At 39.6% G+C, this 22,863-nt stretch overlaps 1 protein-coding gene across 2 annotated transcripts in view; it reads right to left on the reverse strand.

Annotated features, from left to right (window-relative positions):
* Nucleotides 1–9,752, reverse strand: part of STAG1 (stromal antigen 1) — a 381,447-nt gene extending 371,695 nt beyond the window's left edge. The window contains exon 1 of one of the 2 annotated variants that reach the window (XM_028518410.2): nucleotides 9,491–9,752. The gene's annotated coding sequence lies outside the window, so the exon portion shown is untranslated. The remainder of the gene's footprint in view (nucleotides 1–9,490) is intronic. The other variant, XM_028518412.2, reaches the window with a different exon arrangement.
* Nucleotides 9,753–22,863: the final 13,111 nt, after the last annotated feature.

A 22,863-nucleotide genomic window follows, 5' to 3' on the forward strand; every position in this document is an offset into this window, starting at 1 on the left:
ATGTCTTTACACCCATTTATGGCTCATTGTAGATGTTCAATAAATGTTTGAATAACTCACATTGAATAAAACTATGTGAAAACATGTGTTAATCTATCTCTCATCAAATGAAGTAAACACATACACAAAGCTGGCACCAAAAACTACCAGGGGTGTCCAAATTGTGGCCCACAGGCTGCATGCAGCCCAGGATGGCTAGGAATGCAGCCCAACATAAAATCATAAATTCACTTAAAACATTGTGAGATTTTTTTGTGATTGCATGTCACAATGTATTTAATGTGTGGCCCAAGACAACTCTTCTTCCAGTGTGGCACAGAGATGCCAAAAGGTTGGACACCCCTGCATACTATCTAATTATTAATGTAATCGGTCTGTACACTTATCAGCTAGGGGAAAGCATGAATTATTTGAATAACCAGTTGGGAGACAAGAAGGCCAAAGAAGCCTGCTGATAACATAATTAGGTTTTTCCAAACTAAAGCCTTTCAAATCAAACATTCTACATTATGTATTCAGAGTTGATTTCCTAATTATTTCAACAGGTACTAAAAAATTTAAAAGAATCTTTGAAACAAGGTCCAAGTTACTAATTTTACCATGAAGAAACAAAGGCCCCCAAAAGGCAATAACTCAAAGACAAAGAGGTAGTTAGTACTAAAGCTGTAATTAAAACTCAAGTCTCTGGCCCTAGTTTTCTCTCTCCTGCATCATGCTGCCTTTACATTTACAAAAAAAATTTTAAATCATAACTGAAAAAAAAATTCTTAGGTTAACCAGGGTTTTGTTTTTTGTATCCCACTTTTATGAGGGGCGAAAAAGCAATCATCTACCATCTTATTTTGCCTAGTAACTAACTCAAAGAGGTAACGTTCAAGATATGTTTTGCTCTTGGTAAAGATTCATTCCTTGTCTCTTTGCAAAATTATATACACAAAAAAATCAAATAATAATCAAGTCAATTATAAATAATAAAAATCAAATAATAATCCTGATACAACCATCAAAGTTTCTCAATTACAAAGAAAGCATTACACTGCCTTTCTAGAATTTGATACTTTCTGAAGAAAGAAAAAGAGCCTGATTGTTTGAAATATATTTAATAATAAGCAGAAAAAATACAGGCCATAAATCCTCAACTCTCAATTAACAACAGAACATTCTCTGACCATTCCCATTAATAAAGTTTTTATCAGTTCTATGTGCAGATAAAAAACCAATTACCAGTATCAATTAAAATTCTTGACTTCTGGAAAGTAACTTCATCATTTATTTAGATTATAATTTTATTTACATTTTAAATTTAAAATTAATGCCCTTTCAATTTATATAAAATGTAATATAATCTAATACTTAAAAGCTACCTTTTTAACCTCTACAGTAATCCCTAACAGAGGCATGCTTTTATTATCCCCGTATTACAGATGAGAAAACAGGCTTAGAGAGGTTAAAAAAGTTGCCCAAGTATATCTACCTGGGAGGGGGTAAATTAGAATTTTAAGCAGGCAGTGTGACTCGAATGTCAGGAACTCTCTTGCACAATGGATAATGGCATTCTTAGCCACTTACCATATGACAGTGCTTCTTTCATCTGTGAGCATAAACTTTTAAATTGTTCCTAGCAGTACAAGGTACACAGTAAGGCACTTTCTTCCCAAGTTAATGTTGGATTTAACACTAAAGTAGAACACAGCTTAAGATGTTCTTTAACTTTCATATTGTTCACTGTCATAAAAATGTTTGCACATTTGCTACTTCATACTATCTCTCCTAGAGAATAGAAGAAGCCTATCTTTCAATGCTCTGAATGAGACAGGAAAAATAATAACCTGATATAATCAGGCATCACTCTCAGAGAAAAAAGAGGAGGCATGCTTACTACCCATTATAAAGATTCAGGTTTCCCCAAGCTTGGGATTCTTCTCTTAAAACACAGTCCACTCACTTAATGTGTAGGTGTCACATCATCACACAACCTGTGCAAAGTGGGGCTCATAGATCTCACACAAATGCTGATTCGGTGGTGACTACTACTGCAATAATACACTGTTCTTCATCTCTGATCATAAAGTCTCATGGCTCCTACTAACATCCAATAAAACTGTGACAGGATAACTTGTGTGAATCCTAAGATGACGCCTACTAAGAATGGCTCCAGGTGACTAACTGGACTCAAATTTTTTTAAAAAGACAGAGCCTAGCAGCCATTTCTACAGGAGGCCTCTCATGCAAACTGCACTTCAGGGAGAAGCCTGCACTGAGCTGCCTACCTTCACTATGTGACTGCCATCTGATCCAGCCCTTATAAGAGTTCCCAAAATACTATTTCAAAGAATAGGACTAAGACTTACCCCATCCAATCAGAGTTGTGCAGCTTGGACCAACCAGAGCCACTCTATTCTGACCAATCAGGACAGTGTGTTTTGGAGCCCTCATATGCATAAGGACAGGCCAATCAGCGATCAGGGGCAGGGACTTCTGTCTATATAAACCAACTCCCCTCTGGCTCTGGGTGCACACTTTACTTCTCCATCAAAACTAAAAAGTGCATCTCCAGGCTAAGCTAAAACAATTAATATTTTGCACTACAATAGAACAAAGCAGTCCACTACAGACCAGAACAAACTGGCACAGATGGGAGCACGTGAAAGCACAGAATGTACCAGCATAGTGCAAAGCAAATCAGCAAGGAGCAGAGCACAGCTGTCCAGATGGAGTAAAGCCCGGCCCCAGGGTTGCCTCACAACCGTGCTGTATCACAATTGAGCTGTTTTGCACTGAATAAAGCTTCCTTCCTCACCACACCACAAATTAGGGATTCCTGTTGGCCTTGAATTGTCTCCAAAGACCATCCATTAGTTTACACTTGCTAGCCTGTAAGTGGGGTATAATCTCAGACCCTTCACAGAATTTTCTAGGTGTTAGCACATAATCAACATTTATTACAATTAAAAGAGATTCCAATTCAATATTGCCAAAAGGATAAAAAAGCAAAACTCAACTATATGCAATTTTAAAGAGTTGCATCTTAAATACAAAGAGTTTTAAGTAAAGGATAGAAAAAGCTATATTATGCAAACTGTGTAATACAAATGGGGGAAGGGCAGGGGAGAGGGCAAGGAGAGGGGAGATGGCAGGGGGGAGAAGAGGAGAGGGAAGGGGAGAGGGGGGTAGGGAGAGGAATGTCTAAACTCTATGACCTAGGTTCCACTTTAAGAAGCTAAAAAAAGAGCAAAGTACGTATAAGAAAAAATTAATAGATAACAAAAATAAATGAAATAGAGGACAAGAAGGGAGAAAACTGACAATGTTATTATTTGAAAAGATGTAAAAATTGATAAACGTGAATTACACTGTTAAAGGGAAAAAAAGAACACATTAGTACCACCAAAAATTAAAGAGGAGATATCACTACAGATCCTACAGACATTAGGAGGCTAACAAGGAAATAACTTACCAAAACTAACGTAAAATGAAACAAAATCTGAATAGCCTATGTCTACTAAAAAAACTGAATGTTACCAAAAAAACCTCACAAAGAAAATTCCAAGTCCAAATAGTATCACTGGTGAATTCCAGCAAACATTCCAGAAAGAATTAATGTCAGTATTGCACAAACTCAGTAAATAGATAGAACACCTCTCAATGTATGAAACCATCATAATCCTAATGATGAAACCTGAAAGACATTATAACCAAAGAAAACTACAATACAGTATCTCTCATGAAGAAATATCCCAAAATTCCCAGCAAAAGATTAAATATAAAAAGGATAATATACTGTGACCAAGTGAGGTTATCCTACATTATTTTAGGAATCAAGATCATTTTAACTTTTTAAAACTACCATTTATTTATCCATTTTACCACTCATGGACACTTTGTTTCTAAATACTGGCTACTGCAAACAAGGCTATTATAAACATTTTTATTTATATCCTGGTATATAAATACAAGAATTTCTCTTATAGGAATATAGACAGAAGAGTAACTGCTAGATTTAAGGTACCTATACTTCAATTTACTAGATAAAACAAATCCATTTGCAAAATGACTATCAATTTATATTCTTCACATGCTCACCAACACTGGATATCAGGATTTATGGTTTTACTTTGCACTCTCCTAATTACCAATGAGAGTATAATTCAGTGCTTTTCCAACTGTGGATCATGGCTATCTCTTAGGCAAGTTGCAACCAACATTCTTCATTTGGGAAAAAAAAAAAAAAAGAATACCAGAGTGCACACCATAAAATGTTGTTTCATGAAACTTATTTTCATTGTGTGTTTGTACTGAGTCATAACGTAAAATGCTTTTTTAACTGAGCTTCCAGTAAGTTAAAAAGCCATTAGTATAGTTTTTTAATTACAACAAAACTCCTTAGACACCTTTGGGCCACTAACTGGTGCATCATTTAGGCCTACAGCACAAAAGAAGGTCTTTTACAAAGCAAGTAGAACATGAGATGTCCTTCAAACACTAACTGGCAAGAATAGAATTAGAAGGAAAAAACATGAGGAAAGCAATAAGGAAGGAATGTATTACATGGAGAAATACTCTATAAAACCAACTGGACTATGACCTACTTAAAGCTCACTTAAAAAGAACCACATTTTTCAATTAGACAAGGCTTCTGTCAGTGGTGAAAGACAGGAAGCTGGAATCCTAGCCTCTTTAACTACCAAAATGACAGGTAACTGATACCTCCTACTCTGTAGACACAACTCTAATTCCCACCTCAAGAATCATCTCTTTCTGAGGCTTATGCAAGGGCAGTTTAGGTCTTTGACTAATTTTCCCTACACAAGGAACATCAGAGTAGCAAGAATCATCTAAATTCTAAAGATTTACGAGTATATTTTTATTCCACTAACAAAGATTTACCAAGCCCCTGCTGTATCACCTCTCTATTAAGAAATTAAACTGTATCTCCCCAACAGTTTTAACACCTGACTTTATTCTTTAAAGCTTGATACCTTTTACTATTGGGTTGGCCAAAAAGTCCATGTTTTTTCCCACAAAACAAAAGACACATTTTTCATTTTCACCAATAACTTTATTGATTTGGATATTTTGAGTTTGTCAGCTATCTCCCACATGGTACAACATTGATTGTTCTCAATTAATGCCTCGATTTGATCGCTATCGACTTCAACTGGTTTACCCAACCATGAAGCATTGTCCAGTCAGAAATCTCCAGCACCCAATTTTGCAAACCACTTTTGACACATTCAACCAGTCACAGTACCTTCTCCATACACTGCAAAATCTTTTTTCGCTTCTCAGTTGCATTTTTGCCTTTCTTAAAATAATAAAGCATACTATGCCAAAAAACGTTGCATATTTTATTCCATCTTCAATATTAAAATGGCTACACAAAAATTCGCCAATTTTGATGTGTTTTTTAATGCTCACTGACATGACAGCTGTCACAGTACAATCTAACAAAACTCTTTTGAATGAAATTCAAGACAACTAAGCGCTACTACAGCCATCTTATGGGAAAAAAAAGCCAAACACACTTTTTGGCCAACCAAATAAAACTGTCCTAAATGCCTCCTCTTGAAATATTTTGCTTCTCGACGTTGTGGACAAAAGGGGAGCTCTATAATAAATCTAACTGAAAGTAACATCACAGAGTGATTTGATCATAGATTCCTAACTGGGAAGGTCAGGGTGGTAGTCATGGCTCAGATCTGTAACTTGCCTAGTAAAAGGATATCTTTGCCTTAAGCAAGCCCTGTTGTTTTGGTATATCTATGATTAACACACCACTGAAATGCCTCTTTTCCAGATCCCTGGGAAGCATAACTACCCTCAGAAGAGCACATAATCTTGGTAAGAAGTATCCTATAATTCAACACCAGGCTTGGTCTTGCTTTATCCAACCTTCATGTAATCTTCCTTATGTTCCCTCCTAAATTCCAAGTGTCTAAGAAAAATTGCAAGTCATTCTCTGAAGCACAAGATCTTGCTTCCCAGCACTGCTGTCAGTTTGGCTCAAATAAACTCTTAAAAATTCTCTACAGGTCTTGATGTTTCCTATGTTGACAGACTGTTAAGCCATGGTACGTACCATGACCAAACTTCTGTTATCTTCTTTTTTCTACCAATATCTCTACTTTGCCATTTTCAAATAACTATTCACTTCCATAAGAATTTCCTCCTCACAAGTTGCTGCACCAATCACACCACAGCAACTGTGTGGTGCAATGACTGTATGATCTACCTGTCTCTAAATAAGACTACGACTTATTCTTTAACTTCTCTGAGATTCAATCTCTTCTCTACAATGGGTAGAACATGTGTGAAGGAATAATAAGATTGCAATAGTATCTTCCATTGCCTTCCTTCTTTTTAAATGTTTTAACTTTAATTTTAGTTTCCTTTAAATGCAATAAAACGCTTTACAGAGGGAGACACTTAAACTGAGGTAGCAGGAAATACAGGAAAAGAAAAAGTGTGAAGAAAGACAAAATAAGTATAAGTAAACTTATCTAGTGGAATTACAGTTCTGCCTATGTGATCTCCTCATTTGTCCAGGTTCTAAAGAGGCAAATGTGAAGATACTTCTTTCCCCATGGCAGGCAAAATACTAAGAACCCTCCATGCCTCACATCCCTGTCTAATACCCTCCCTCCCCTAGAGTGTGGGAGAGATCTTGGGATATAACTCTTGTGACTGTTAGATACAAAACAGATTTCTGCATTTATATTTAAAATTCCTAATTGGCTGAGTTCACAAAAAAGGAGATTATCCTGGATGGGCTTGACCTAATCAGATAAGCTTTTAAAGAGGTTTTAAAGGGGAGTCTAGAGGTGTGAGACAGAGGAAGTCAGAGACTGGTCCAGCTTGCCTAGAGGAAAGCAAATAGCCACGTTGTAACTGCCTGTTTGGACAAGTAGTAAGGAACTGAGAATGCTACCTGACCAAGAGCTGGCAAAAACGTCTTCAGTCATACAGCCACAAGGAAATTAATTCTGCCAACAAGTAGTGAGCTTGGAAGAAGACCTTAAGCCTCAAACGAGAATTGCAGCCACAGCTCACATCTTGATTTCAGCCTGGTGAGATGCTGACCTGAGAGCCTGGTTTTAAAAAGTATCCAGATGTCTGACATACAGAAACTGTAAGATAATAAAGAGGTGTTGTTTAAGCTGCTAAATTTATGGTACTTTGCTACACATTAAAAAAAACTAATACACTCCCTCAACAAAGGACAAAGCAGCAAAGAAAATAAAGGGCAGGGGGGGACCTTTTATCTTTTTCCCCAGAGTGTATTATACTTTCTCAAAGCACTACAGATCCACAATCAAGGAAATAAGATTAAAACTGTATAAAATGCCCTGGCTGGCGTAGCTCAGTGGATTGAGCCTGGGCTGCAAACCAAAGCATCACAGGTTCGATTCCCAGTCAGGGCACATGCCTGGGTTGCAGGCCACGGCCCCCAGCAACCACACATTGATGTGTGTGTGTGTTTCTCTCTCTTTCTCCCTCCCTTCCCTCTCTAAAAATAAATAAATAAAATCTTTTAAAAAATCTGTATAAAATTTTAAAGTTTTAGCAATTAAAAGAGGCTTTTTCACACACATCTTGTAAACAACCACAGTATTATTATCTTCATTTTAGTCATGAGGAAAATAAAGCTCAAGAGTGACATCCCAAAGATCAAAAACCTAGGGAATGTTTAAAGTAATTTCAGTCCTGTGCTCACCCCTACACTACAGGCCCCTTAAAGCACCCCCACAAAAAAGGCCATTCAAATAAACAATAATTGTATTACTGTCCTCAAAGTTGTAGACAGATTACTGTCTGCAACTGGACACGTTGCAATCCTAGTAACAATTTTCCGTATTTCACATCTAAATATCCCTTATTTTGTCAAAACAACAAAGCTAAAGAGAAATTTCCATTCAAAAGTAGTTGGTTGTAAAAATAACCACTGGTATACCACTTGAATAAATGTAAAATACATTTTGAAAATGTAGCAAAACACCTGTGGGTGTACTAGAACTTTAGATAGCCAACATTTTGTGTTATAAGTAGTCTCAAAAATCACAAGCAAGTAAACAACCTTTCCGGATCTTTCAACATTCCATCCTTTGGACAAGCTTTTGAATCTGAATTCTTTATACATTATAAAAATGATAAAGTGACACAATATATCATAAAATAAACAAGTTGTTTTATTTTAACTGTTGCGTATATTTCCCTAAGTGCTTCAGCATCAGAATTTGTAATTTTTCTTGAAAACATACACACAAAACTAAAAGGTGGAGTTACATTCAAATTTCACTTAAGCTGCAAATCAACTTTCTTGATGCCAATTCAACTGCTTTAACAAACACTAACTTTATTTGCTATGATACAAAATACAGTCCTTCGTGGTTACAACCACGAAAAGGAATAAACTGTACCGTCTTAACAGCAAATAATTGGCTATAGTAACATACAAACAGAAACACAAAACAGCATGGTTGAGTCCATAAGCTCCCAAAACCACCCCATGACTTATACTGCCGGGGCACGATTCTCTGCAATGTGAAGAGAACAGACAACATTTCACACGTGGAGAAAAGGGGTGAGGTGACAATCTTAAAACCTGAAAATTTCTCAGGCCCTACGGAATACAAGCAGTGCCCAGTTCAGAACCCCAGCCAAGGCCCAGGTCCAACTGTAAGCACTCCAATTTCCTAGCTCTTCACCCTGCTCCCTCCCCGAGAAAAGAGGTAAAACAACTTTTATTGGTCTCATCGCCCCGAGGGTTGGCAAATAGCAGGGCAGTGCTCCGAGCTGGACACGTTTCACAAGAAGGCCTCCGTCGGGGGCGGGGAAGGCAGATAGCGGGAAGCTAGGCTTCGACGCCCCCTTTCCCATGGTCGCCAGCTCCCAGCCCCGCCCCACCCCAACAAGAAAAAGCCTGAGCCGGCCAACAAGCAGAGCGACCCCCAGGCCCCTCCACTGAGGCGAGCTCGTTGTCTGTCATGTGACGACGCTGCCGCTGAAACACCGCAAAAAGGCAGGGCGGCGGAGGGCATTCGCACAAGCCCTCCTCGTCCCGGCCCTTCCTGGCGCGGGCAAGTCCCGAAGTCCGGACGTGGGGGAGGGCGGAGGGCGGGCTTGGCGGCGGGCCCGAGCGCGCCACAAAGGCTTCCGCGCCCGCCGCCGTAGTGCTCGAGCGGGCGGGGGCACAATTTTCGGGGCCCGCGGGATGGGTGACGAGCGACCAGGGCTCCGAGGTGCCCGCCGCGCCCACAGCCGCCGCCCCCGCGCGCCCGGACGGTCAGTGACCGCCGCACCGCGCACAGGCCCGCGCGGCCTCCCTCCCCCGCGCGGAGCCCGCGCCGGGCCCGCCCGCCCGCTCCCAGCTCGCGCTCTCTCGCTCTCTCCCGGCCTCCATTTTGGATCGGCGTCTCCAGCCCCCGCGCTACTGCCGCCGCATTCCCCCTCTTTCCCGCCCCCCGCCGCTATCGCCGCCGCCCGTACTCACCTCAGCTGCCCATCCGGGCGCCGCCGGCCGTCGACCTAGTTTCCCCCCAAAAGTCTCCGGTGTGTTATTCCCGATGTGGGGGGGTTGTTACGGGGTGGTCGCCGGGGGTTCGGGAGCGGGGGCCGCGCCTTCAACGGAGCTGCAATCCTAACCCGCCATCTGGTGGCATTTTCCACACGCCAATGGCGCCGCTGCAGACTTGGGTCCAGACCGCCCTCTGCTGGCCGCGGTGCATACTGCCTCGCTGACGGGACGGGCCTACCCGGAAAGGGGAGGGAGCTGAGGCGCGAGCTGGGGTCCACGACGGGGACGCGCGCAAACGCGTTCTAGTGTGGGTTACGCGCACGCGCACCAGCTGGGCGGGAAACGTAGCCTCTGCGTGGCGACCCCGCCCCTGCACGGAGTGCTACCGCAGCTCAGCCAATCGCAAGAAGCTGATACCGCTGGTTGAAGGCGTTTTAAACGGTCGTGGGATTGCCTGAGGCGGGCGGAAAGACGGCCACGGTGGCGCCTGCGCGTCTAGCTGGAGCTGGGTTGCTGACCGCCATTTTTGGAACTTTACCTAGACGAGGAGAGAAACACGGCCCCCACTGCAGCCCCTTCGCCAAGGCTCCTGCTCAGGTCCCGGGAGTGGCGTTTTCTTGCTGCCCCCACCCCCGCGTGGGACGCGCTCTGCGGAATTGGCAGGGAGTAGCGGCGCAAAACTCTGCGTCCACCTCTCCTTTTTAACTAGGACCTTTCATTGTTTTAGCAATTTATTGTTGACTGTTGACTGTTGACGAAGCGGTTTACCGGGCGAGGTAACTATTTGCGGCCGTCTTCGCCGCTCATCTACACGCTGGAGTGCCCGCCCCAGGCCGATCGATTGGCGTTGTCCCTGACTCTGTAAAGCAGATCCTTTTCGTGGTGCCGGCTTTGCATAAGGCGGCAGCATTGGCCAGTTAGTGAAAAAGGAATGCCGCTAGACTAGAAATACACAGCCTCAGCTTTTGAGTTAGATTTGTCCTCCCACGTTTTAGGATTGCTCTCAGTGGCTCTGAAATGGATGTGCCTAGCCTTATACCCGCCGAAGGGGAAATAATCGACTAACGTGAAATCAAAGCCAAAATATGCCGTTGAACATGACCTCTTCACTACTCTTCACACCTGCCTCACCGTGGCCTTAGCCATGGCCCCTACCTTTCACTGGCTCACAGCTTTGCAATACAAATCTAGTCTTTTATCTCCCAGGTCATCAACTTCATTTATGACTAAAATTGTATAGTAATAACTAGAATCACTCAACTCTGTTACAGTCTTCAGGGCCAATCTCTAATAGGCTTCCCCAATTTCTGGTTTCTCTCCCAGGGGTCACAAAGTGTGTGGCTTTTCACTGGAGAAAGGCACAACTGACATGGTCAGGTATGAATTCCAGACTGAATTCCCACTTAAAATTATTTGTTTACTAATCTCTGGTTGCCTCATTCTCCAAGACTATCTAAATTTCATTGTTCAAGGTGCCAGTCCCAATCTATACCAATAGATAACTTCACCTGGTTTCTTGGGATCAAAGCTATGGGATTCCCATTCTGGTTTGATATTATCTCCATATTAAAATATCTGTAGACATACCCTATTTTTATCTCAAAAATCCTCATCAAATTAATCCATTCTCCCCTTCTCTCCAACACCAGTCTTTCTCCCTAGACTGCATATGCCAACCTTCCTTCCCACTTCCTCCCACCATTTCATGAAGTCTTACAAAGATAGCTTCAATATCTTCTTATCTGCTGGCTTCTTCCAATTTTTATACAGTTTCCATTCTTTAAAACTTCAGTGCTACTACTCCCTCTAGTCGCTGTACTGTTAACTGTAAACCAAAGTTTTATAATGTAATAAAGGATAAAAAAGCATTTATTTGACCAAAAAGGAGCAGCCACCCAGGACATACAGATTCAGGCAGCAGTCTAAATTGTGTTCCACCAAAGGGGTGACCACATTTTATAGCAAAATTTCCCACCCAAGTTCTCAGGTCTGTTTTATGTAAATGAGGTCATCCAAATTGCCCATTTCTGTTGGACAGGGCACATCTCAGCCCATTAAGAGGAAACCAGGGTTTCCCTGTAGTTGTTGACATCTGCTAGCTAGCATGAGCAGGCAGGCAGGGCAAAGTGCAGGAAACCAAGAATTCTTTCCAAATTTCTTAGTACCCAGAGGATGTGAGAAACCTGTCACCACATGATCACTATGATCTTACTATTTATAAAATTTGGGCCCTCAGTTAACCATAGGAAGTCCATCTCAGCAGGTAAGTTCCTTCTTGGGATTCACATCAAATGAATATTCTTGGGGTTCACACCTTTTCTCGAGATTTACCCCTTCATTTCCACCTTAATCTTTAGCTTTTATCAATGACTCCATGGCAGCACATTGAAATTACACTTTCAAGTTACCCGAGTTCTAATTTCCAACTGTTTACTCATTCTTCATTTTCTTGGCACACCATATACCTATTCCCCCTACCCCTTGAAACCCCATTTCTCTTTCTTTTAAGACAATTTCTAAAACAAGCTACCGGGTTTATTGGTCTTCTGATTCCTTTGCTAGCTCCTCCACTTTATTCCATCCCATAATTCAACTCCTAGTTCTCTGTTCTGTACTACATTACATTCTTTCTCTTCAAGTCTCCCAAAATTGCTGTCTGTTCCTGATTATTCCATAACTAAGATTTCTCATGATCAGCTTACTTGCCCGAAAACTCCAGCTCAAAGTTTAACATACAACACAATGCATCTTTCTTATTCAGATTTCCTAATTTCTCTTAGTAGCATTACAATTTCAGCAAGTGTAACAATTAAGAACATGGAATCTGGAACCAGGCTACTCTGGAAAGCTTTGTGATTTGGGATAAATCTCTTTGTGCCTCAATTTCCTTAACTATAAGATGGCCATAACGATAGCACCTTTCTCATATAGAAATATCATTGATATTACATTGTTTTTATCTTGCTAAGAAATTTTTTAGTAATTTAAATTATATTTTATTGATTATGTTATTAGAGTTGTCCTATTTTTTCCTCCCCTTTATTCCCCTTTGCCCTTCACCCCCCTCCCACCAGCATTCCCCTTCTTAGTTCAGGTTCATGGGTTTTTACATGCAAGTTCTTTGCCTTCTCCATTTCCTATACTATTCTTAACCACCCCCTGTCTATTTTGAACCTACCAATTATGCTTCTTATTACCCATACCTTTTCCCCTATTCTCCCCCTTCCCCCACCCCACTGATAACCCTCCATGCGATCTCCATTTTTATGATTATGTTTCTGTTCTAGTTGTTTGCTTGGTTGGTTATTGTTTTTGTTTTTAGGTTCACTTGTTGATAGTTGTGAGTTTGTTGTCATTTTACTGTTTATATTTTTTATCTTCTTTTTGTTAGTTAAGTCCCTTTAACATTTCCTGTAATAAGGGCTTGGTGATGATGAACTCTAACTCCTCTATCTTATCTGGGAAGTTCTTTATCTACCCTTCCATTCTAAATGATAGCTTTGCTGGGTAGAGTAATCTTGGATGTAGGTCCTTGCCTTTCATGACTTTGAATATTTCTTTCCAGCTCCTTCTTGCTTATAAGGTTTCTTTTGAGAAATCAGCTGATAACCTTATGGGAACTCCTTTGTAGGTAACTGTCTCCTTTTCTCTTGTTGCTTTTAAGATTCTCTCCTTATCTTTAATAATGGGTAATTTAATTATGATGTGCCTTGGTGTGTGCTTCCTTGGGTTCAACTTCCTTGGTACTCTCTGAGCTTCCTGGACTTCCTGGAAGTCTATTTCCTTTGCCAGATGGGGGAAGTTCTCCTTTGTTATCTGGTCAAATAAGTTTTCAATTTTTTGCTCTCCCTTGTTTCCTTCTGGCACCACTATGATTCAGATGTTGGGGCATTTAAAGTTGTCCCAGAGGTTCCTAAGCCTCTCCTCATTTTTTTTCAATTTTTGTGTCTTCATTCTATTCTGCTTGCATGTTTATCTCTTCCTTCTGTTCCAGGTCGTTGATTTGAGTCCTGGTTTCCTTCCCTTCACTGTTGGTTCTCTATATATTTTTCTTTATTTCACTTTGCGTAGCCTTCACTTTTTCCTCTAGCTTGTGACTGTACTCAATCATTCCGTGAACATGCTGATTACCAGTTTTTGAACTGCGCATCTGATAGGTTGGCTATCTCTTTGTCACTTAGTTCTTTTTCTGGAGTTTTGATCTGTTCTTTCATTTGGGCCATATTTTTCGTCTTGGTGCACCTGTTACATTGTAAGGAGTGGAGCCTTAGGTATTTGCCAGGGCAGGGCAACCCACTTTGCTGCTGAACAGGCCACTTTGTCATGGTGCTGAATATGAGGATAGGTTAGACAGGGAACAATGCTGTTTGCTCAGCTGTCAGACCACTTTCAGTCACTTCGTCTGCTACCCACAAGCAAATTGGGCCCTTCTGTTGCTGATTCCCAGGTGCGTATGTTTGTGTACATTCTAGGACCCCATGGGTCTCTCCAGCAAACTCTCCTGTGAGGATGGGTGTTTCTCCTGCCACCACAACCCCCACAGGTTTTTACCACCAGAGGTTTTGAGGCTTTAGTTTCCCACACTGGAACCCTAGGTGTGTGGTCTGTCTCACTCTCCAGTTGTTCCTCCCAGTTCACCCACACACAAATGTGGGACCACCAGCTGTTGCCTCACCTGCCTGGTCTGCCTTGTCACGCATTATCTCTGCCCCAGATGCCCATCTCCACCCCTCTTACCAGTCTAGATGAGTGCTTCTTCTTTAGCTCCTTGGTTGCGGGACTTCCATACAGTTTGATTTTCTGGCAGTTCTGGTTGTTTTTGTTTTTTACATTTGTTGTTGTCCTTTGGGTTATGTTAGGAGATTAAGTTTATCTACCTATGCCTCCATCTTGGCCAGAAGGTCTCAAGTTTTTTAGTAATTTTTTAAAAATACCTAAAAACATGGGTAGTCAACATTCTGAGTTTATGGAAATCTAAAATTTTCTTCATTTTGATCTCTCTCTTGAGTAGTGTTTGTAAATAATTACCTAGTCCATTACACTCTAAATTGTAGGGCCAGATTGACTCTTTTTCTTCAAAAAGCCCAAGTCCTATCATATTCTCATTCAAATGCCTTGCTTTTTTTCTGCCCTATCCTTATTTAAGCTAAGCCCTTCCCTCCCCACCAATTCCCGTTGCCTTACACCAGAACAATTATAATAGCCTTCTAAAAAATAATTGTCTTTCATTCCCTTCCCTTTAAAAAAATGTGTAAAAGCCCTGCCTGGTGTGGCTCAGTTGGTTGGGCATCCTCTCCCAAAGCAAAGTGATGTGGAATTACTGGTCTGATTCCACATCAACGCATGTACCTAGGTTGCAGTTCCAGCCCCGGTCACGGCCTGTATGATAGGCAACAGATTGATGTTTCTCTCCCTCTCTTTCTTCCTCCCTTCCCCTCTCTCTAAAAATTAATAAAATCTAAAAGTAAATAAATAAATAAATATTTTAAAATCATAATAAAGAATTAAAAATGCACAAAAATGTTATGTGGGTCATATGATTTACAAAATATAATTTAAAATACTTAATGACATTTAAGAAATGCCTTGATCTTTTTTCAATTTCAATTTTATTACAAATTTCACATTAATTGGTCTAGTCAGAATAATCATAAACATAAGCAAAAGGCAGATATATTCAATCTTTAGCTACCTGGTAAGATCAAGTAATAGGTTCCATAATGTGTTGGCTTTGTTATAAAATTACACATTTCCCAGGAGCCTCTGCTTCCATGAAAGTTTAAATCAAGATTCCAAAGTTCTCGGCAAAGATTTCAACACCATAATTTTCATATAAGTTTTGAGTCATATATGTGAACAAAATATCAAAAAGAATATTTGGAACTAGTGTGGGTAAGAGCTAATGGTTCTTAAATATTATTTAGGTTATGGAGTAAAGTAGCAATAGAACAACTACTTGCTTACTTGAAGGTTCTTGGCATTGGAATTTCTCCCTCATTGCTCATTTCAAATTATCCAAAATGGGACTTGGCCTACCTTGAGGATTCATCCTAGATAGGCTAGATTTCTAAAGAAGACACGTGCTCATTAGACTTCTATTTCAATCTTTTAGCCAACCTGGTCCAAAACTAAATATTTAACATTACAAATTTTAGAATTGCATTAAAAAACTATATTAATGTAAATGTAATATAAATACATTCCAGATAAATGATTAATCAGTAATATAAATAACACTGCTTTTTAACACAGCTAATTTGTGACTATTTAGATGGAAGAACTCCTTTAAAAATTTGACTCAACTTCATGTCTTTTTTCTTTATGGATACTTTTTCCATGAAGAAGATTTCTAAGTTATTACATGGACCTTAGAGTTCTGCTTAATAATATCCAGTTAACTTGTTTTCATGATAATAATGGTATTCCTTTAACAGAAAGCTTTTTTAAATGATTTTTTTTTACAGTTTTTTAGGTTCACAACAAAATTGAGAGGAAGGTACCAAGGTTTCCCCATTATCAACATCACTCACCAGATTCATGCATTTGTTACCAAGGGGGAACTTATATTGACACATCAGAATCACCCCAAGTTCATACCCTAGGGTTCACTCTTGGTGTCGTACATTCTATGGCTTTGGACAAATGTATAATGACATATGTCCATCATTATAATATCATTCTAGTATTTTCATTGCCCTAAAGATCCTCTGTGTTCTGTGTCTTCATTTCCCCTCCTCCTCATCCCTGGCTAGCATTTATCTTTTTACTCTCTCCATAGTTGTTCCTGTTGTAGAATATCATATGGTTGAAATTATATAGTACGTAGTGTTTTCAGATTGGCTTCTTTTATTTAGTAATATGCATTTAAGCTTCTTCCATGTCTTTTTGGGACTTGATAGCTTATTTCTTTTTAGTGCTGAATAATAATCCATTGTCCAGATGTGCTACAGTTTATTTATCCATTCCCCCATTGAGGAACATCTTGGTTGCTTCCAAGTTTTGGCAACTGTGAATAAAGCTGCTATAAATATTCCTATGCAGGATTTTTATGTGGACATAAGTTTTCAACCCCTTTGGGTAAATACCAAGCAGTGTGATTGCTGGATCATATGCAGAGTATGATTACTTTTGTAAGAAACTAAAATTGTGTTCCAAAGTGGCTTGTACTATTTTGTATTCCCACAATGTAAAAAATTCATTTTGCTCCACATCCTCACAGCATTTGGTGTTGTCAGTGTTCCATATTTCTGGTCATTCTAATAGGTCTATGGTGGTGTCTTACTGTTGTTATACTTTGCATTTTCCTGATTACATATGATGTAGAGCATCTTTTCATACACTTATTTCCCATCTGTATACCTTCTTTGCTGAGATGTCTATTAAGGTATTTAGCCCATTTTTTATTTGGGTTGTTTGTTTTGTTACAGTTTTAAGGGTTCTTTCTATTTTGGATAATAGTCTTTTATTAAATATCTTTTGCAAATATGTTCTTCTAGTCTGTGGCTTATCTTCTGATTCTCTTGACATTGTGTTTTGCAGGGCACAAATTTTTAATAAGGGCCAGTTTATCAATTATTTCTTTCATGAATTGTGTCTTTGGTGGTGTATCTAAAAGGTATCACCATATCCAAGGTCATCTAGGTATTTCCCCTGTGTCTAGATGTTTTATAGGTTTGCATTTTATGTTTAGGTCTATAATCTTTTAAGTTTATTTTTGTGAAGAATGTAAGATCTTTACCTAGAATCTTTTTTTTTTTGATGTGGATATCCAATTGTTGCAGTACTATTTGTTGAAGAGACTATCTTTATTCCATTGTATGGCTTTTGCTCCTTTTTCTAAAATCACTTGAGTATATTTATGGGAGTCTATTTCTGGGCTCTTAGTTATGTTCCATTTATCTATTTGCCTGTTCTTTTGCCAATATTACAATGTTTTGATTACTGTAGCTTAATGGTAAATCTTGAAGTCAGGTAGCATCAGTCCTCCAATTTTGTTCTTCTTTTTCAGTATTGTGCTAGGTCTTCTGCCTCTCCATATAAATTGTAGAATCAGTTGATATTGATTTAGATTTTGACTTGTATGGCATTGAATCTATAATCAATTTGGGAAGAACTGACATTTTAATGATACCAAATCTTTCTACTCATCAACCTAGAATATCTATTTATTTAGTTTCTCTGATTGCATTCATCAGAGTTTTGTAGCTTTTGTCATGCAGATGCTGTAAGAAAGACTTTTCATAGTAACACTTCATTAATTATTCTTTCCTTCCCACCACTTTTACAGAGTTCCAAGTGCAGCTACTGGATATTTAGGTCAAAGAGAGGTCTTCTGATTATGCTTCCTAACTCTTCATTTTCTCTACCTCCACAAACCTGTAAAACAGTATGTTAGGGATCATGACCACTGTCTCACTTTATTCTCCATGCATTTAGTATTCTTCCTTTGCTCTTTTCACTTGATTACAGGACATTTGCTGCTAGACCTTTGAAAAAATGAGAAATGGTTTTCCCTTCTTTTCTGCTCTTGCAATTAAGGTGTGCTGCCAACTGGTGGCAGTAATGTGCCATGGTGTCCTACCTCAGATTAAACCAGGATTTTTTTTTTTCTGTTTCTTTTTACAATAACACAAAAAAACACACAATTTCTTCTAAACATGACTAATCAATTCTGTCCTGAAATTGATAATAAGAGAAGGCCAGAATACCTCCCTTTTCACAGTCAGTAACTTGGTTACAGACAAAACCCTATTCCCAAAAAGTGGAGGGCCAGTACTACTTAGACACTTAAAAGATGTATCAGCTCTGGCTGGTGTGGCTCAGTGGATTGAGTTCCAGCCTGAGAACCAAAGTCTAGGGTGCATACCAGGGTTGTGGGTTAGGTCCCCAGTAGGGGGCGTGCGGGAGGCAATCACACATTGATGTTTCTCTCCCTCTCTTTCTCCCTCCCTTACCCTCTCTAAAAATAAATAAAATCTTAAAAAATAATTTAAAAAAAAGAGAATCAGGATCAAATGGATTATCTCCCCTTATTGTAAATTGCCCACATATTCGTGCCTCATATTTGACCCACAAGCTTTTTTTAAAAATTCTCACCCAAGGATATGTTTTTTTTATTGATTTTAGAGAGAAGGGAGAGAGAGAGAGAGAGAGAGAGAGAGAGAGAAAACATCTTTCAGTTGCCTCCTGTACGCACCTCAACTGAGGATGAAACCCTCAGTCTTTTGGTGTATGGGGCAACGGTCCAAACAACTGAACCACCCTGCAAGGACACAAGCTTTTGGAATGGCTTGATTTTTCCTGGAGTTTCAAATTGCTTTATCCTCCCCTTTGTATTTTACCTACTTTGTTATATCAGGTATTTCCATTTTTTATATTATTTTACAGAGGTTCTCTCTTTCTTCTGTCTTGGGTGATTGTCCCTAATAAAAGTTTGGCCATCTGCTTCCACTTAGCCTATTTGTTCTTTAACTCTTCCACAGAACTGAGAACTTCCCTTTACTCAGCTCCAAGGTTGGAGCCACTCTTTTCTAGAATCCATGTCTAATTTCTTGTTTTTTCTTGTTTTCTTTTTTTTTCTGGAGAACATTTTTGTTGACTATTATGAAAGAGGTGGAAGTAAACTTTTAGTTTTTTAATATTTGCAAACATCTTCATTTGTCTGGCTTGGTTAGCTGAATTTACTTCCAGAACTCTCAAGTCATTGTCTAGTGTATTCTAGTATTCCGTTATATTGATAAATTTGATAGAAGGGTGGTCTTATTCTTAATAAATGTTTTCTTTTTTAAGTATATTTTATTGATTGTGCTGTTACAGTTGTCCCAATTATTTTTCCTTTTGCCCCCCCCTCTGCCCAGTACCCTTCTTGCCTCCATCAAAACCTCCTTAGTTCATGTCCATGGGTGTCCATTTCCTATACTGTTTTTAACATCCTCCTGTCTATTTTGTGCCTACCAATTATGCTTCTTGATTCCTGCACCATTTTCCCCATTCTCCCCCATCCCCCTCCCAGCTGATAACCCTCCAAATGATCCCCATACCTATGATTCTATTTCTGTTCTGGTGATTTCTTTTTGTTTTTGTTTTTAGGTTCAGTTGTTGATGGTTGTGAGTTTATTGTCATTTTAATGCTCATAGTTTTGATCTGCTTCTTATTCTTTAATGAGTCCTTTTAACAATTCATGTAATAATGGCTTGATGATGATGAATTCCTTTAGCTTTACCTTGCCTTCTGTGCACTTTATCTGCCCTTCCATTCTAAATGATAGCTTTGCTGGATAGAGTAATCTTGGATATAGGTCATTACCTTTCATGACTTTGAATACTTCTTTTCAGCCCTTCTTGCCTGCAAAGTTTCTTTTGAGAAATCAACTAACCATCTTATGGGAACTCCTTTGTAGGTAACTCTCTGCTTTTCTCTTACTGCTTGTAAGATGCTCTCTTTATTCTTTAACCCTTAGCACTTTAATTATGATGTGTCTTGGTGTGGTACCAAAGAGGTTTGGGTCCAAGGTTGAGTCCAAATTGGTTGGGACTCTCTGTGTTTCCTGAACTTGAATGTCTATTTCCTTTGCCAAATGAGGGAAGTTTTCTTTCATTATTTTTTCAAATAGATTTCCAATTCCTTGCTTTTTCTCTTCTCCTTCTAGCACCCCTATGATGAGAATGTTGGACCTCTTGAAGTTGTCCTAGAGGCTGTTTATGCTACCCTCATTTTTTGGATTCTTTTTTCTTCTTGTTGTTCTGAAGGGTTGTTTTTTGCTTCCTCATGTTCCAAATCATTGATTTTCTTCTTGGCTTCATCCACTCTACTGTTGTTTCCCTGTAAATTGTTCTTTATTTCAATTAGTGAATCCTTCACTTCTGACTAGATCTTCTTTATGCTACTGAGGACTCTGCATCTGATAGATTGCTTGTCTCCATTTTGTTGAACTCTTTTTCTGGAGTTGCAATCTGTTCTTTCATTTGGGCCATGTTTCTTTGTCTCCTCATTTTGGCAGCGTCCCTGTATTTGTTTCTATGTATTAGGTAGAGCTGGCTTGACTCTGTGTCTTGATAGTGACACCTAATGTAGTAGGTGTCCTGTAGGGCCCAGTGGCACAGCCTCCTCAATCACCCAAACTGGTATTCAAGATGCACCCTTCATGTAGGCTGAGTACCCCCTCATCTTGTAGTTAAGTCTTGGTTGCTGTTGGCAGGTCAATGGGAGGGATTTACCCAGGCCAGTCAACTGCAAGGATTGGCTGTGACCATGGACCACTAACCTCTGCCCTCTGTGGAGGATCAACTTCCCAGGAGCAGGGCAGAAGTATTCTGAAGTGGTCTGTAGCTGTTGGCTGAGTGTGCTGGCTCTGGGGTTTCCTGGGTGGTACAGACCAAGCCTCCACCTATGTTTTTCCCAGGGCACCTGTCCTGAGCTATAATGCCTAATCTGAATAGGCTACTACTTGTGCTGGACTTGGAGATTCCCATACAAAGCCAAGCTGTGAATCTAGGCTGGCTGCTGGTAGTGCCTGGCTTGGAGCTCACTGAGGCCAACTATTGGTAGTTTGATAGGATTTAGGAAGTTGTGGTACATGAACCAAGACCAGTCATTCATATGGAAGAGTAGCTGGGGTGGGCCCACAAGTTGGGTGGGGCGGAGTCTCTGGGGGTCTCCAAGGCAGGTCAGAGTGTTAAAGGCTAAACAGTGTTAGCCAGGTTGATGGAGTCTCAAACATGGCACCAGCTTGCCAGCTCCATGGCTCTATGGGAGGAGAGCTCAGAAAAGGGACAATGACCTCTGCTCACCCTGATGCCAGGCACTTCAGCCTCTCCCAGTATGCCACTGGTGCCCTTCAAGCTGCCACCCTAGCTCTAGAGCTCAGAGGGAGTGAGTCTGAGTAGGTAAGTCTATGTGTGGGTTCTTTAAGAGGAACCATTTGGGGTTTAAGCAGTTTCTTCCACCAACTTATTTGCCACTGGTTTTTGCAGCTAGAAGTTGTGGGAACTTGCCTTCCTGGTACTGGAACCCTGGGCTGGGGGCCTGTTCTAGGGCTGGGACTCCTTGCTCCCAAGATATCCCTCCCAAATTTTATCCACCACACAGGGGTAAGAGACCAGCCTGTTCTACAACTGTGCCCCTTCTACCAGTCTCAATGGATGTGTTTTTTTTTTAATTCCATAGTTGTCAATCTTCCATTCAACTCTATTTCTGATGGTTCTGAGTGATGGTTGTTCTATACTTTCATTGTAATTTTGATGTGGCTGTGCGAAGAGACGAGCCATGTCTGCCTACACTGCCATCTTTACTGGAACTTAATAACTGGTTTCTTAATTCTTTTATCATTAGATGCTTTTACATGTTTAATTTACTTTATTAGCTATAAATCATCTCTGGATTAAAATATTTTATGGAAACACATTCAAATCACTTCCCATTATCTTTTACTGCATTTTTTATCAAGTTGTTCTAAGAAAGAACTTTCAATTTGAATATTACGTGCATGTGACTGATTTAAAAAGTAAAAAGTTACTTGCTTATTCTTTTTTCCTAGCATCTTAGTTTTCCTCCCCAGAGAAAACCACTGTTACTCATTTCTAGAAGCTTTTAGACTTTTTCTTTAATTTTAGTGGATCGCATTTCTAGATATAAAAATAACAAGTGAACAGGTTCAGAATTGCAGATTTTTCTTTCTGAATCAATGTAAGCAATTAATGAATAAATATATTCTGTCAATGACAGGTAAATATGCATTGAGCACCCACTGGTTTATATGGTAAATACTTCATCTTGTTTTATTTTTTGTTATTGTTGTTACAGCTTTATTTAGATGTGATTGACATATACTGAACTGCACATATTTAAAGTGCATGGTTTGATGAGCTGTGACATTTATATAAATCCATGGAACCATCACCACAATCAAGATAATAAATATGTCCATTAGCTTCAAAAGTTGCTTCATACCCCTTTCAAATCCATTCCATCTGCCTTTATTTATGTAATCCCTAGGCAACCACTGATCTGCTTTCTGTCCACTGGTCTGCTTTCTGCCCACTGGTCTGCTTTCTGCCACTAAAGGTTAATTGAATTTTCTAGAATTTATATAAATGGAACAATACATTATACTCTCTTTTTTTGTCTTATTTCTTCACTCAGCTTAATTATTTTGAAATTCAACCATGTTGTTGTATATATCAATCCTTCATTCCTTTTTAGTGCTGCTGTAGTATTCCATTGTATGATTATACTAAATTTATCCATTTACCTCTTGGAAATTTTGTACGTAGTTTTTGTCTTATAGTAAAGCTGCTAGGAACATTTAGACAATGTGATTATGTTTCACTAGATTTTTAGACTATGGTCT

Source organism: Phyllostomus discolor, chromosome 7, assembly GCF_004126475.2.
Source record: "Phyllostomus discolor isolate MPI-MPIP mPhyDis1 chromosome 7, mPhyDis1.pri.v3, whole genome shotgun sequence".
Classification (NCBI taxonomy): Eukaryota; Metazoa; Chordata; class Mammalia; order Chiroptera; family Phyllostomidae; genus Phyllostomus; species Phyllostomus discolor.